This window comes from Anomaloglossus baeobatrachus, chromosome 2, assembly GCF_048569485.1.
Source record: "Anomaloglossus baeobatrachus isolate aAnoBae1 chromosome 2, aAnoBae1.hap1, whole genome shotgun sequence".
In the NCBI taxonomy this organism is placed as follows: Eukaryota; Metazoa; Chordata; class Amphibia; order Anura; family Aromobatidae; genus Anomaloglossus; species Anomaloglossus baeobatrachus.
Genome location: NC_134354.1, coordinates 783,104,473 through 783,117,705, shown reverse-complemented (window position 1 = coordinate 783,117,705; position 13,233 = coordinate 783,104,473).

Here is a 13,233-nt window from a genome sequence, read left to right as displayed (position 1 = left end):
CTTTTTTGCACTCATGAACTCCTGGGTAGCTTTGGCTGTATGCTTGGGGTCATTGTCCATCTGTACTATGAAGCGCCGTCCGATCAACTTTGCGGCATTTGGCTGAATCTGGGCTGAAAGTATATTCCGGTACACTTCAGAATTCATCCGGCTACTCTTGTCTGCTGTTATGTCATCAATAAACACAAGTGACCCAGTGCCATTGAAAGCCATGCATGCCCATGCCATCACGTTGCCTCCACCATGTTTTACAGAGGATGTGGTGTGCCTTGGATCATGTGCCGTTCCCTTTCTTCTCCACACTTTTTTCTTCCCATCATTCTGGTACAGGTTGATCTTGGTCTCATCTGTCCATAGAATACTTTTCCAGAACTGAGCTGGCTTCATGAGGTGTTTTTCAGCAAATGTAACTCTGGCCTGTCTATTTTTGGAATTGATGAATGGTTTGCATCTAGATGTGAACCCTTTGTATTTACTTTCATGGAGTCTTCTCTTTACTGGTGACTTAGAGACAGATACACCTACTTCACTGAGAGTGTTCTGGACTTCAGTTGATGTTGTGAACGGGTTCTTCTTCACCAAAGAAAGTATGCGGCGATCATCCACCACTGTTGTCATCCGTGGACGCCCAGGCCTTTTTGAGTTCCCAAGCTCACCAGTCAATTCCTTTTTTCTCAGAATGTACCCGACTGTTGATTTTGCTACTCCAAGCATGTCTGCTATCTCTCTGATGGATTTTTTCTTTTTTTTCAGCCTCAGGATGTTCTGCTTCACCTCAATTGAGAGTTCCTTAGACCGCATGTTGTCTGGTCACAGCAACAGCTTCCAAATGCAAAACCACACACCTGTAATCAACCCCAGACCTTTTAACTACTTCATTGATTACAGGTTAACGAGCGAGACGCCTTCAGAGTTAATTGCAGCCCTTAGAGTCCCTTGTCCAATTACTTTTGGTCCCTTGAAAAAGAGGAGGCTATGCATTACAGAGCTATGATTCCTAAACCCTTTCTCCAATTTGGATGTGAAAACTCTCATATTGCAGCTGGGAGTGTGCACTTTCAGCCCATATCTATATATATAATTGCCTTATTCTGTCTGTCTGTCTGTCTGTCTGTCTGTCTATCTGTCTGTCTGTCTGTCATGCTCCAAAATTGTGTCCTTACGGTGACACAAAGCTGATTGGCCGCTGGGCTCGCCATGGCCCCGCCCCCCCACACGGATTGGCCGCTCGCCCAGGCTGCGCCCCCACACGGATTGGCCAGCCGCTCGCCCAGGCTCCGCCCCCCCCACAGATTGGCCTCTCGCCCCGGCACCCTGCAGGCATTGGCAATTCGGCCACGCCACGCCCCGCCCCCCTCACGCAATGCACGTTAGCTCTGGCCCCACCCCCTCCCTCCTCCCGCGCATTTCTCGAACTGACACGGCTGTCACGGAGGTGAGTACGGTACTCCCTGCCCACCACCCCCCCGTCCCCCTCTCCCCTCCCCCCCCGCCCCCGCCCCCGCCCCCGCTCGCACAGGACTGGTGTGGATACGTTGCTAACCATGCTCGCATGGTTACAAGCGCTGTCACGGAGGTGAGTACTGTACTCCCTCCCCCCCCCCTCCCCCCCCGGCCCCCGCTCGCACGGCAGTGGTGGGAGTGGTGTGGATACGTTGGTATCAAGCCCATCAAGGTCCTGCTGCGCCAGAAGATCCACACGCACACACACAAACATACACACACATCAGATCACACTCACACTCACTCTTACACACACCTCACACACACCTCACATCGCATCCACATACTCACAACATCCTGGGATATCGCTTGCTTCTCGGCGGCGAAAATGTGCTGTTGTGATCTTCCAGGACCTGACGGAGGATCACATGGCCAGAAGCATGTGATATCCCCGGATGTTGTGAGTATGAGCGCGTAAGTGCGATATCGTCAGTGTCTGTGTGTGTGAGTGGATGCGATCGGGTGTGTGTGAGTGGATGCGATCGGGTGTGTGTGAGTGGATGCGATCGGGTGTGTGTGAGTGGATGCGATCGGGTGTGTGTGAGTGGATGCGATCGGGTGTGTGTGAGTGTATGCGATCGGGTGTGTGTGAGTGTATGCGATCGGGTGTGTGTGTGAGTGGATGCGATCGGGTGTGTGTGAGTGTATGCGATCGGGTGTGTGTGTGAGTGGATGCGATCGGGTGTGTGTGAGTGGATGCGATCGGGTGTGTGTGTGAGTTGATGCGATCGGGTGTGTGTGTGAGTGGATGCGATCGGGTGTGTGTGTGAGTGGATGCGATCGGGTGTGTGTGTGAGTGGATGCGATCGGGTGTGTGTGTGAGTGGATGCGATCGGGTGTGTGAGTGTCGGCAGAGGACCAGGCCGTGCTGGAGGAGGCTGGGAGCAGAGAGGCTGATCATGGGGAAGAGGGGAATGCTGATGCTGAAGGAGGCTGGGATGGGAAGGCTGGGAGGAAGGAGGCTGGGACGAGAGAGGCTGATCCTCAGGAAGGCTGAGGAGGGGAGGCTGATGCTGAGGGAGGCTGGAAGGAGAGAGGCTGAGCAAACGTGCTCCATCCGCCATACTGCGCACTCCCCATCGTGCTGCATCCCCCATGCTGCGCACTCCCAAACGTGGTCCATCCGCCATGCTGCGCACTCCCAAACGTGGTCCATCCGCCATGCTGCGCACTCCCAAACGTGGTCCATCCGCCATGCTGCGCACTCCCAAACGTGCTCCATCCGCCATGCTGCGCACTCCCAAACGTGCTCCATCCGCCATACTGCGCACTGGAGCACGTTTGGGAGTGCGCAGCATGGCGGATGGAGCACGTTTGAGAATGCGCAGCATGGCGGATGGAGCACGTTTGGGAGTGCGCAGCATGGCGGATGGAGCACGTTTAGGAGTGCGCAGCATGCCGGATGGTGCACGATCGGGAGTGCGCAGTATGGCGGATGGAGCACGTTTGGGAGTGCGCAGCATGGCGGATGGAGCACGTTTAGAAGTGCGCAGCATGGCGGATGGACCACGTTTGGGAGTGCGCAGCATGGCGGATGGAGCACGTTTAGGAGTGCGCAGCATGGCGGATGGAGCACGTTTGCAAGTGCGCAGCATGGCGGGTGGAGCACGATGGGAGGTGCACACCTCCCCCCAACACACACACACACGCGCACTGCACAACACACACACACTAGGAATCACAAACAACGCCCTACACAGACACCCACACAGACAACGCTGCACACACAAATATACGCACATACTGCACAACACACACATTGCTCAAAACATACCTCCCCCCAAAACACACCACACACACACAAACCGCACAACACACACACACACACACAACGCTACAGACACACAGCGCTCCACAAACAACGCAACACACGCAACACACATACAACACCGCTCTCACCCCCCGCGACACTCAGAACATGTACAGCGCCCTACACAAACACTTAGTAACTACACACAACAACATCTATATATATATATAACAAAAATCATACATGAACTACACAATACGTAAATTCTAGAATACCCGATGCGTAGAATCGGGCCACCTTCTAGTTATATATATAATTGTATTTCTGAACATGTTTTTGTAAACAGCTAAAATAACAAAACATGTGTCACTGTCCAAATATTTCTGGACCTAACTGTATATAGGGGGCAGTATTATAGTAGTTATATTCTTGTACATAGGATCAGTATTATAGTAGTTATATTCTTGTATATAGGAGCAGTATTATAGTAGTTATATTCGTGTACATAGGGGCAGAATTATAGTAGTTATATTCTTGTACATAGGAGCAGTATTATAGTAGTTATATTCTTGCACATAAGGAGCAGTATTATAGTAGTTATATTCTTGTCCATAGAGGTCAGTATTATAGTAGTTATATTCTTGTACATAGGAGCAGTATTATAGTAGTTATATTCTTGTACATAGGGGCAGAATTATAGTAGTTATATTATTGTACACAGAGGGCAGTATTATAGTAGTTATATTCTTGTACATAAGGAGCAGTATTATAGTAGTTATATTCTTGTACATAGGGGGCAGTATTATAGTAGTTATATTCTTGTACATAGGGGGCAGTATTATAGTAGTTATATTCTTGTACATAGGGGCAGTATTATAGTAGTTATATTCTTCTACATAGGGGCAGTATTATAGTAGTTATATTCTTGTACATAAGGAGCAGTATTATAGTAGTTATATTCTTGTACATAGGGGGCAGTATTATAGTAGTTATATTCTTGTACATAGGGGCAGTATTATAGTAGTTATATTCTTGTACATAGGGGCAGTATTATAGTAGTTATATTCTTGTACATAGGAGGCAGTATTATAGTAGTTATATTCCTGTACATAGGGGCAGAATTATAGTAGTTATATTCTTGTCCATAGAGGTCAATATTATAGTAGTTATATTCTTGTACATAGGGGCAGTATTATAGTAGTTATATTCTTGTACATAGAGGTCAGTATTATAGTAGTTATATTCTTGTACATAAGGAGCAGTATTATAGTAGTTATATTCTTGTACATAGGGGCAGTATTATAGTAGTTATATTCTTGTACATAGGAGCAGTATTATAGTAGTTATATTCTTGTACATAGGGGGCTGTATTATAGTAGTTATATTCTTGTACATAAGGAGCAGTATTATAGTAGTTATATTCTTGTACATAGGGGGCAGTATTATAGTAGTTATATTCTTGTCCATAGAGGTCAGTATTATAGTAGTTATATTCTTGTACATAGGAGCATTATTATAGTAGTTATATTCTTGTACATAGGGGGCAGTATTATAGTAGTTATATTCTTGTACATAGGGGGCAGTATTATAGTAGTTATATTCTTGTACATAGGAGTAGTATTATAGTAGTTATATTCTTGTACATAGGGGGCAGTATTATAGTAGTTATATTCTTGTACATAGGAGCAGAATTATAGTAGTTATTTTCTTGTCCATAGAGGTCAGTATTATAGTAGTTATATTCTTGTATATAGGGGGCAGTATTATAGTAGTTACAGTTAGGTCCAGAAATATTTGGACAGTTATTTTAGCTGTTTACAAAAACATGTTCAGAAATACAATTATATTTATAATATGGGCTGAAAGTGCACACTCCCAGCTGCAATATGAGAGTTTTCACATCCAAATCGGAGAAAGGGTTTAGGAATCATAGCTCTGTAATGCATAGCCTCCTCTTTTTCAAGGGACCAAAAGTAATTGGACAAGGGACTCTAAGGGCTGCAATTAACTCTGAAGGCGTCTCCCTCGTTAACCTGTAATCAATGAAGTAGTTAAAAGGTCTGGGGTTGATTACAGGTGTGTGGTTTTGCATTTGGAAGCTGTTGCTGTGACCAGACAACATGCGGTCTAAGAAACTCTCAATTGAGGTGAAGCAGAACATCCTGAGGCTGAAAAAAAGAAAAAATCCATCAGAGAGATAGCAGACATGCTTGGAGTAGCAAAATCAACAGTCGGGTACATTCTGAGAAAAAAGGAATTGACTGGTGAGCTTGGGAACTCAAAAAGGCCTGGGCGTCCACGGATGACAACAGTGGTGGATGATCGCCGCATACTTTCTTTGGTGAAGAAGAACCCGTTCACAACATCAACTGAAGTCCAGAACACTCTCAGTGAAGTAGGTGTATCTGTCTCTAAGTCAACAGTAAAGAGAAGACTCCATGAAAGTAAATACAAAGGGTTCACATCTAGATGCAAACCATTCACCAATTCCAAAAATAGACAGGCCAGAGTTAAATTTGCTGAAAAACACCTCATGAAGCCAGCTCAGTTCTGGAAAAGTATTCTATGGACAGATGAGACCAAGATCAACCTGTACCAGAATGATGGGAAGAAAAAAGTTTGGAGAAGAAAGGGAACGGCACATGATCCAAGGCACACCACATCCTCTGTAAAACATGGTGGAGGCAACGTGATGGCATGGGCATGCATGGCTTTCAATGGCACTGGGTCACTTGTGTTTATTGATGACATAACAGCAGACAAGAGTAGCCGGATGAATTCTGAAGTGTACCGGGATATACTTTCAGCCCAGATTCAGCCAAATGCCGCAAAGTTGATCGGACGGCGCTTCATAGTACAGATGGACAATGACCCCAAGCATACAGCCAAAGCTACCCAGGAGTTCATGAGTGCAAAAAAGTGGAACATTCTGCAATGGCCAAGTCAATCACCAGATCTTAACCCAATTGAGCATGCATTTCACTTGCTCAAATCCAGACTTAAGACGGAAAGACCCACAAACAAGCAAGACCTGAAGGCTGCGGCTGTAAAGGCCTGGCAAAGCATTAAGAAGGAGGAAACCCAGCGTTTGGTGATGTCCATGGGTTCCAGACTTAAGGCAGGGATTGCCTCCAAAGGATTCGCAACAAAATATTGAAAATAAAAATATTTTGTTTGGGTTTGGTTTATTTGTCCAATTACTTTTGACCTCCTAAAATGTGGAGTGTTTGTAAAGAAATGTGACAATTCCTACAATTTCTATCAGATATTTTTGTTCAAACCTTCAAATTAAATGTTACAATCTGCACTTGAATTCTGCTGTAGAGATTTCATTTCAAATCCAATGTGGTGGCATGCAGAGCCCGACTCGCCAAAATTGTGTCACTGTCCAGATATTTCTGGACCTAACTGTATATTCTTGTATATAGGAGCAGTATTATAGTAGTTATATTCTTGTACATAGGGGCAGTATTATAGTAGGTATATTCTTGTACATAGGGGACAGTATTATAGTAGTTATATTCTTGTACATAGGGGCAGTATTATAGTAGGTATATTCTTGTATATAGGGGCAGTGTTACAGTAGTTATATTCTTGTATATAGGAGCAGTATTATAGTAGTTATATTCTTGTACATAGGGGCAGTATTATAGTAGGTATATTCTTGTACATAGGGGACAGTATTATAGTAGTTATATTCTTGTACATAGGGGCAGTATTATAGTAGGTATATTCTTGTATATAGGGGCAGTGTTACAGTAGTTATATTCTTGTATATAGGAGCAGTATTATAGTAGTTATATTCTTGTACATAGGGGCAGTGTTACAGTAGTTATATTATTGTACACAGAGGGCAGTATTATAGTAGTTATATTCTTGTATATAGGGGCAGTATTATATTAGTTATATTCTTGTACATATGGGCAGTATTATAGTAGTTATTTCTTGTACATAGGAGCAGTATTATAGCAGTTATATTCTTGTACATTGGCGGCAGTAATATAGTAGTTATATTCTTGTACATAGGGGCAGTATTATAGCAGTTATATTCTTGTACATTGGCGCAGTAATATAGTAGTTATATTATTGTACACAGAGGGCAGTATTATAGTAGTTATATTTTTGTACATAGGGGCAGTATTATAGCAGTTATATTGTTGTACATAGGAGCAGTATTATAGTAGTTATATTCTTGTGCATAGGGAGCAGTATTACAGTAGTTATATTCTTGTATATAGGGGCAGTATTATATTAGTTATATTATTGTACATAGGGGGCAGTATTATAGTAGTTATATTCTTGTACATAGGAGCAGTATTATAGTAGTTATATTTTTGTACATAGGGGCAGTATTATAGTAGTTATATTCTTGTACATAGGGGGCAGTATTATAGCAGTTATATTCTTGTACATTAGGGCAGTAATATAGTAGTTATATTCTTGTACATAGCGGCAGTATTATAATAGTTATATCCTTGTACATAGTGGGCAGTATTATAGTAGTTATATTCTTGTGCATAGGGAGCAGTATTACAGTAGTTATATTCTTGTACATAGGAGCAGTATTATAGTAGTTATATTTTTGTACATAGGGGCAGTGTTATAGTAGTTATATTCTTGTACATAGGGGCAGTATTATAGCAGTTATATTCTTGTACATTAGGGCAGTAATATAGTAGTTATATTCTTGTACATAGCGGCAGTATTATAATAGTTATATCCTTGTACATAGTGGGCAGTATTATAGTAGTTATATTCTTGTACATAGGGGCAGTATTATAGTAGTTATTTCTTGTACATAGGGGCAGTATTATAGTAGTTATATTCTTGTACATAGGGGCAGTATTATAGTAGTTATATTCTTGTACATAGGGGCAGTATTATAGTAGTTATATTCTTGTACATAGGGGCAGTATTATAGTAGTTATATTCTTGTATATGGGGGCAGTATTATAGTAGTTATATTCTTGTACATAGGGGCAGTATTATAGTAGTTATATTCTTGTACATAGTGGGCAATATTATAGTCATTATAATTTTGTACATAGGGGAAGTATTATAGCAGTTATATTCTTGTGTACATAGGGGCAGTATTTGCATTTTCTGCTTTTCTTAGTCACATTTATTACCTTATTATTCTGCATTTCGGACTTTTACCTTGCCCTTTATCTTGTTGGTTGCTGACCGGATTGATCTTTTTATAGTGGATTAGCCCTAATCATTATTATTGCATTCAGCTTCTTGGACTGATGCGTCTTATTTTTCGAGATTCTTTCCTGATTATTGTCAATATATTAATGTTTCCTTTCCAGTAGATGGGGATGTTTTTGTGGAGTACAGTTGTCGGGGGGGGGGGGGGGGTGTTAGAGCTGTAATGGCGGTCATACTGCGAATATCCAGCTTTTCCTCCACCAGATAAAGCGGATGAAAATGTCGATAACTTAATAAAAGAGGACGAGGACTGATATTTATAGGAATTCTTGGTTTTGGGAGTTAATCGCTCTGTTATCCGGCTGATTAGATATCGCACAAGACCAAGGTCTCCGCTGCTGGAAACTTCGCCTGTGAATTATTATTTTTTTTCAATATAAACAAAAAAGGGTTTTTATTGTTTTTTTTTTTTTACGCTGAAGAATAAAATAAATCCCAATGCAGATATCACTGAACGCTGCAGTCTGTGGACACCGACGATTGTTACGTGATGGATCTCCAATTATCGCGTTCATTTGCAGATACCGATCATGTTTTTTTTCCGCAGATGATCAGAGTCCATGGAGGAATGAGCTGGACACTGGGAAAGGAGCTGCACAGAGTATTAATGGCGTTACACAATTCCCCATATATCAGCGAAGGGTTAATCAAAGGTTAAAGTTCCAAAATTCTAAAAATAAAATTCCAGTTCCGTGTGTAAATTACATCTAATTTCCATCAGCAAAATTCTTAAAACCGTTTTTCTAGGTGTTGGTATTGATGGTTATCCCTAGGACGGGTAATCAAGATTAGATTTGCAAGGGTCCGACAAGACCACCATCAGCCGTGCAGGAAACCGCTGCTGTCTCCTTTCTAAAATTCAGACTGTTTAATCAGGGGGGACTCGGGGGGCCATCATTACTGGAGGAGGGCACTCTGGGGGCCATCATTACTGGAAGGGGGCACTCTGGGGGCCATCATTACTGGAAGGGGGCACTCTGGGGGCCATCATTACTGGAAGGGGGCACTCTGGGGGCCATCGTTACTGGAAGGGGGCACTCTGGGGGCCATCGTTACTGGAAGGGGGCACTCTGGGGGCCATCGTTACTGGAAGGGGGCACTCTGGGGGCCATCATTACTGGAAGGGGGCACTCTGGGGGCCATCATTACTGGAAGGGGGCACTCTGGGGGGCCATCATTACTGGAAGGGGGCACTCTGGGGGGCCATCATTACTGGAAGGGGGCACTCTGGGGGGCCATCATTACTGGAAGGGGGCACTCTGGGGGGGCCATTCTTACTGGACTGGAAATTATGGGACTACTATTTATTACTGGAGTAGAGCACGCTGGTGCCACTGTTACTGGAGGGGGACATTCTTGGGGGCATTATTACTGGAGGTGGCACTGGCAGCATTATTACTGTAGGCACTCTAGGGGCCACTGTCGCCGTAGGGGGGCACTCTGGGAGTTATTGTTACTGGAGGGGGGCACTTTTGGGGACATTGTTACTGGAGGGGGGCACTCTGGGAGTCATTGTTACTGGAGGGGGGCACTTTTGGGGACATTGTTACTGGAGGGGGGCACTCTGGGAGTCAGTTACTGGAGGGGAGCACTCTGGGAGTCATAGTTACTGGAGGGGGGCACTCTGGGAGTCATAGTTACTGGAGGGGGGCACTCTTGGGGCCAGTTTTTTTTTACTAAAAAATGTTTGTGCCATTAGGAGTTATAATGATGGGTCTAGCAGGGTCCACTGTACCCCGAACAATAGGTGCAGGACTTGCCTGGACCCTGCAGAACATCTTAGTCTTTATAGAAGGGGTGGACTGGTGTCTAGCAGCTCTGTTCCTTCTATGGTGGAGGGGGATATGGAATATCTTACACATGGGATGGGCAGTAGACGTCACGGATCCTCCTGGGTGATGTAGTGTAACCACAGACCTTTGCCTCAATATGTCACAATGTCTATATTTAGCGGTGACCCCGGCTCCGTTCTCTAGGGGGGCCGTGTTGAGTGTTGCAGCCTCGGCTGTCATCGGTCACGTCTGTCCTGATTTCCTCATTTCTTTGTTCATATATTGAATGCTCAGTTTTATGCCAAAATGTCTACCAGACAGCGATCCCTTCCACGGCGGGGCAGTGCCAGCGTGGTGACGGACGGTTCAGCCCGAGGACAGCGCCCGGCCATGATACCGGGACGGCCATCACCACGTCTGACCCTGGTGACTGTCGGCACAACCTGCAGCGTCACCCCAGATCACAGGTCTGAAAATGATGTAGCAGAGCCGACTGACCGTATTCCTGGTACAAGACTGAATGGTAACTCCAGACTACTCATGTGTGTATAAAACAGATGAGTGCAATGCGATAATGAAATATAATATTATTACTGTGATTGGCCGACTGCATCACATGATCGGGTCTTATATGAGACGGAGGGGGGGGCGCAACGCTCGGCACACTGTCCTCTGAAAGCAGGATATAGGAGGGAGAGCTTAGATTATAGCAGGGTTTGCACACTTGCGCCCTTAGTGCCTTTCATGTGACACTAAAGGGTGTCTTTAGCCTGGATTAACCTAAAAAATAACTGTAAAAACCGCCCTATTTTCGATACCCAGAAAAGGTAAAGCAGACAGCTGGGGGCTGGTATAATCAGCTTGGGGAAGTTCCATGTGTATTTGGCCCCTCCCACCTAAAAATAGTAGCCCACAGCCGCCCCAGAAGTGGTACATCTCATTAGATGCTTCAATTCTGTTGCTTTGCCCGACTCTTTCCGATTGATGTTGCAAGTGTTGGCAATATTTTTGGGGTTGATGTCAGCAGTGTAATGTCAGCTGGCATCAAGCCCAGGGGATTAGTACTGGAGAGGAATCTATCAGATACCCCCATTACTTACCTTGTAAAACTATTTTTTCATTTTTGTTTTATTATTACTGGGTTAGTAATGGGGGTGTCTGATAGATGCCTGTCCTTTATTAACCCCTCAGGTCAACGCGGCCTAACACTGCACAGTTTACATCAACCCCCAAAATATTACCCAGATTGCCACCGCGCCGAGCCTGGCAAAGCGCCAGAATTGGAGTATCTAATGGATGCACCACTTCTGGGGCAGCTGCGGGCTGTTATTTTTAGGCTAAGAAGGGCAAAATAACCATAGACATTCCCACCTTGACAATACCAGCCTCCAGCTGTCTGCTTTACATTGGTTAGTTATCAAAAATAGGGGGACTCCACATTGTTTGTTTTAAATTATTTAGTTCCCAGCAGAGATGTGGCCAGACATCTTCCCCATGCTGTTCCTATTCCATTTGAGCGGTGTTTATCCATTTCAGTGATTTTCCTGCCCCTGAGACCTCTTTGGGAGCTGGTTCCCAAAAACTGCCCAAGTTTCCCCGTTGACTGCTCAATTTCAGTAATGATCATTACAGTAATTTTACAGTAATTTTGACCACCCCTTACCAAACCTTTGCATGCCACTGTATGTTCTAGCATCAAAGCGTAGCTCACCCAGAGACTCTCTGCCCCCGGCCAGATGTTTGGGGCATGTGCACTGGCCAGATCTTTTACATTAGCAGCGCCCCTGCTTAGGGTTATTTATCATTTTTTAAAGTTTTGCACCTTTAAGAATCTTACACCCCTGGGAAATCGCCCCTGTGCCCACCGCACCACCACGGCTTCAAGTGTTTTAAATCTTAACCTACATACAAACTTACAAAGGTCGATAGAAGACCTGGGTCCATCTAGTTCAACCTTCCCCGACCAATTATATATTTTGTATTTACCTTTACCTTTGAGTACATTTTTGTACTCGGTGCAGAGGAGAATGGACAGCGAGAGAACTTTTGAGCCCTTCCTTGGTGGAGATGGCCGCTGGTACGTGTTATGTTCCATAGGTGGGAGGACTGGGTCGCCTAGTTGGCCATGGAAGCCAAAGAGCGGGTGACCTGGGGGTCTACAGATGAGAGGTCCTTCGAGGACTGGGACCGATGGCAGTACCTGGCGGCTGCAGTGGACCTGGCCATACCAGCCAAGGCAACGGCTGTGGTGGCTCCTAAACCCCCCTGCAGCTGAAGGGAACGTCTCCGGCAACTACAGGAGTCGTGGGCGGCCAAAGAACCCAAAGCCCAAGAAACAGCACCAGTCCCAGATCTACCCCTGGAAGCGCGGTCAGCACCGGCCATGGCGACACTGAGTAGACCACCAGCGAAGAAACTCCAGCCCTGGATCCCACCGAAGCCTGGATGATCCAAGGGACAAACAAGCGGGAGGCTTGAGCCCGCACCCATTTAGTGCTCCTGGCAGTCGGCACCCACGTTACCTATGGGGAGATCCGCCACCTAGACCAAGAGCAAAGCTACGGTTTTATCCAGGAGGAGGGGACCGGCGCCAAGGTCTATGTTAATCCCAAATTGGTGTGCGAAGGCTGACCTGGTGAGATCGTGTCCTTCGTAAAGGAGAATGAGGGGGCCTTCTGGGAGGTGATGCGGCCTAAGGAAGGATGGCCGGCCGAGCAATGGCCTTCCGGTGTCGCTAACCCTGTGCACTCGCCATCCCAGTGGTGAGATAGAGGCCAGCTTCCCAGGAGCTACATTGGATCCCTGAACCGGGATAGCAGAGGCGTTCAGGTATCTGTAAAGGTGGCTGAATCGAAGACCACCTGCGTCTGAGGACACCCCACACCACACAAAGTCATACACACATACTGACGCAAAGGAGTGCAGAGCCCGAATGACACCGGTGTCCATACCATCCTTCACAGGTGTCGGCACGGACCACTCTTCATGTCCCTGCAC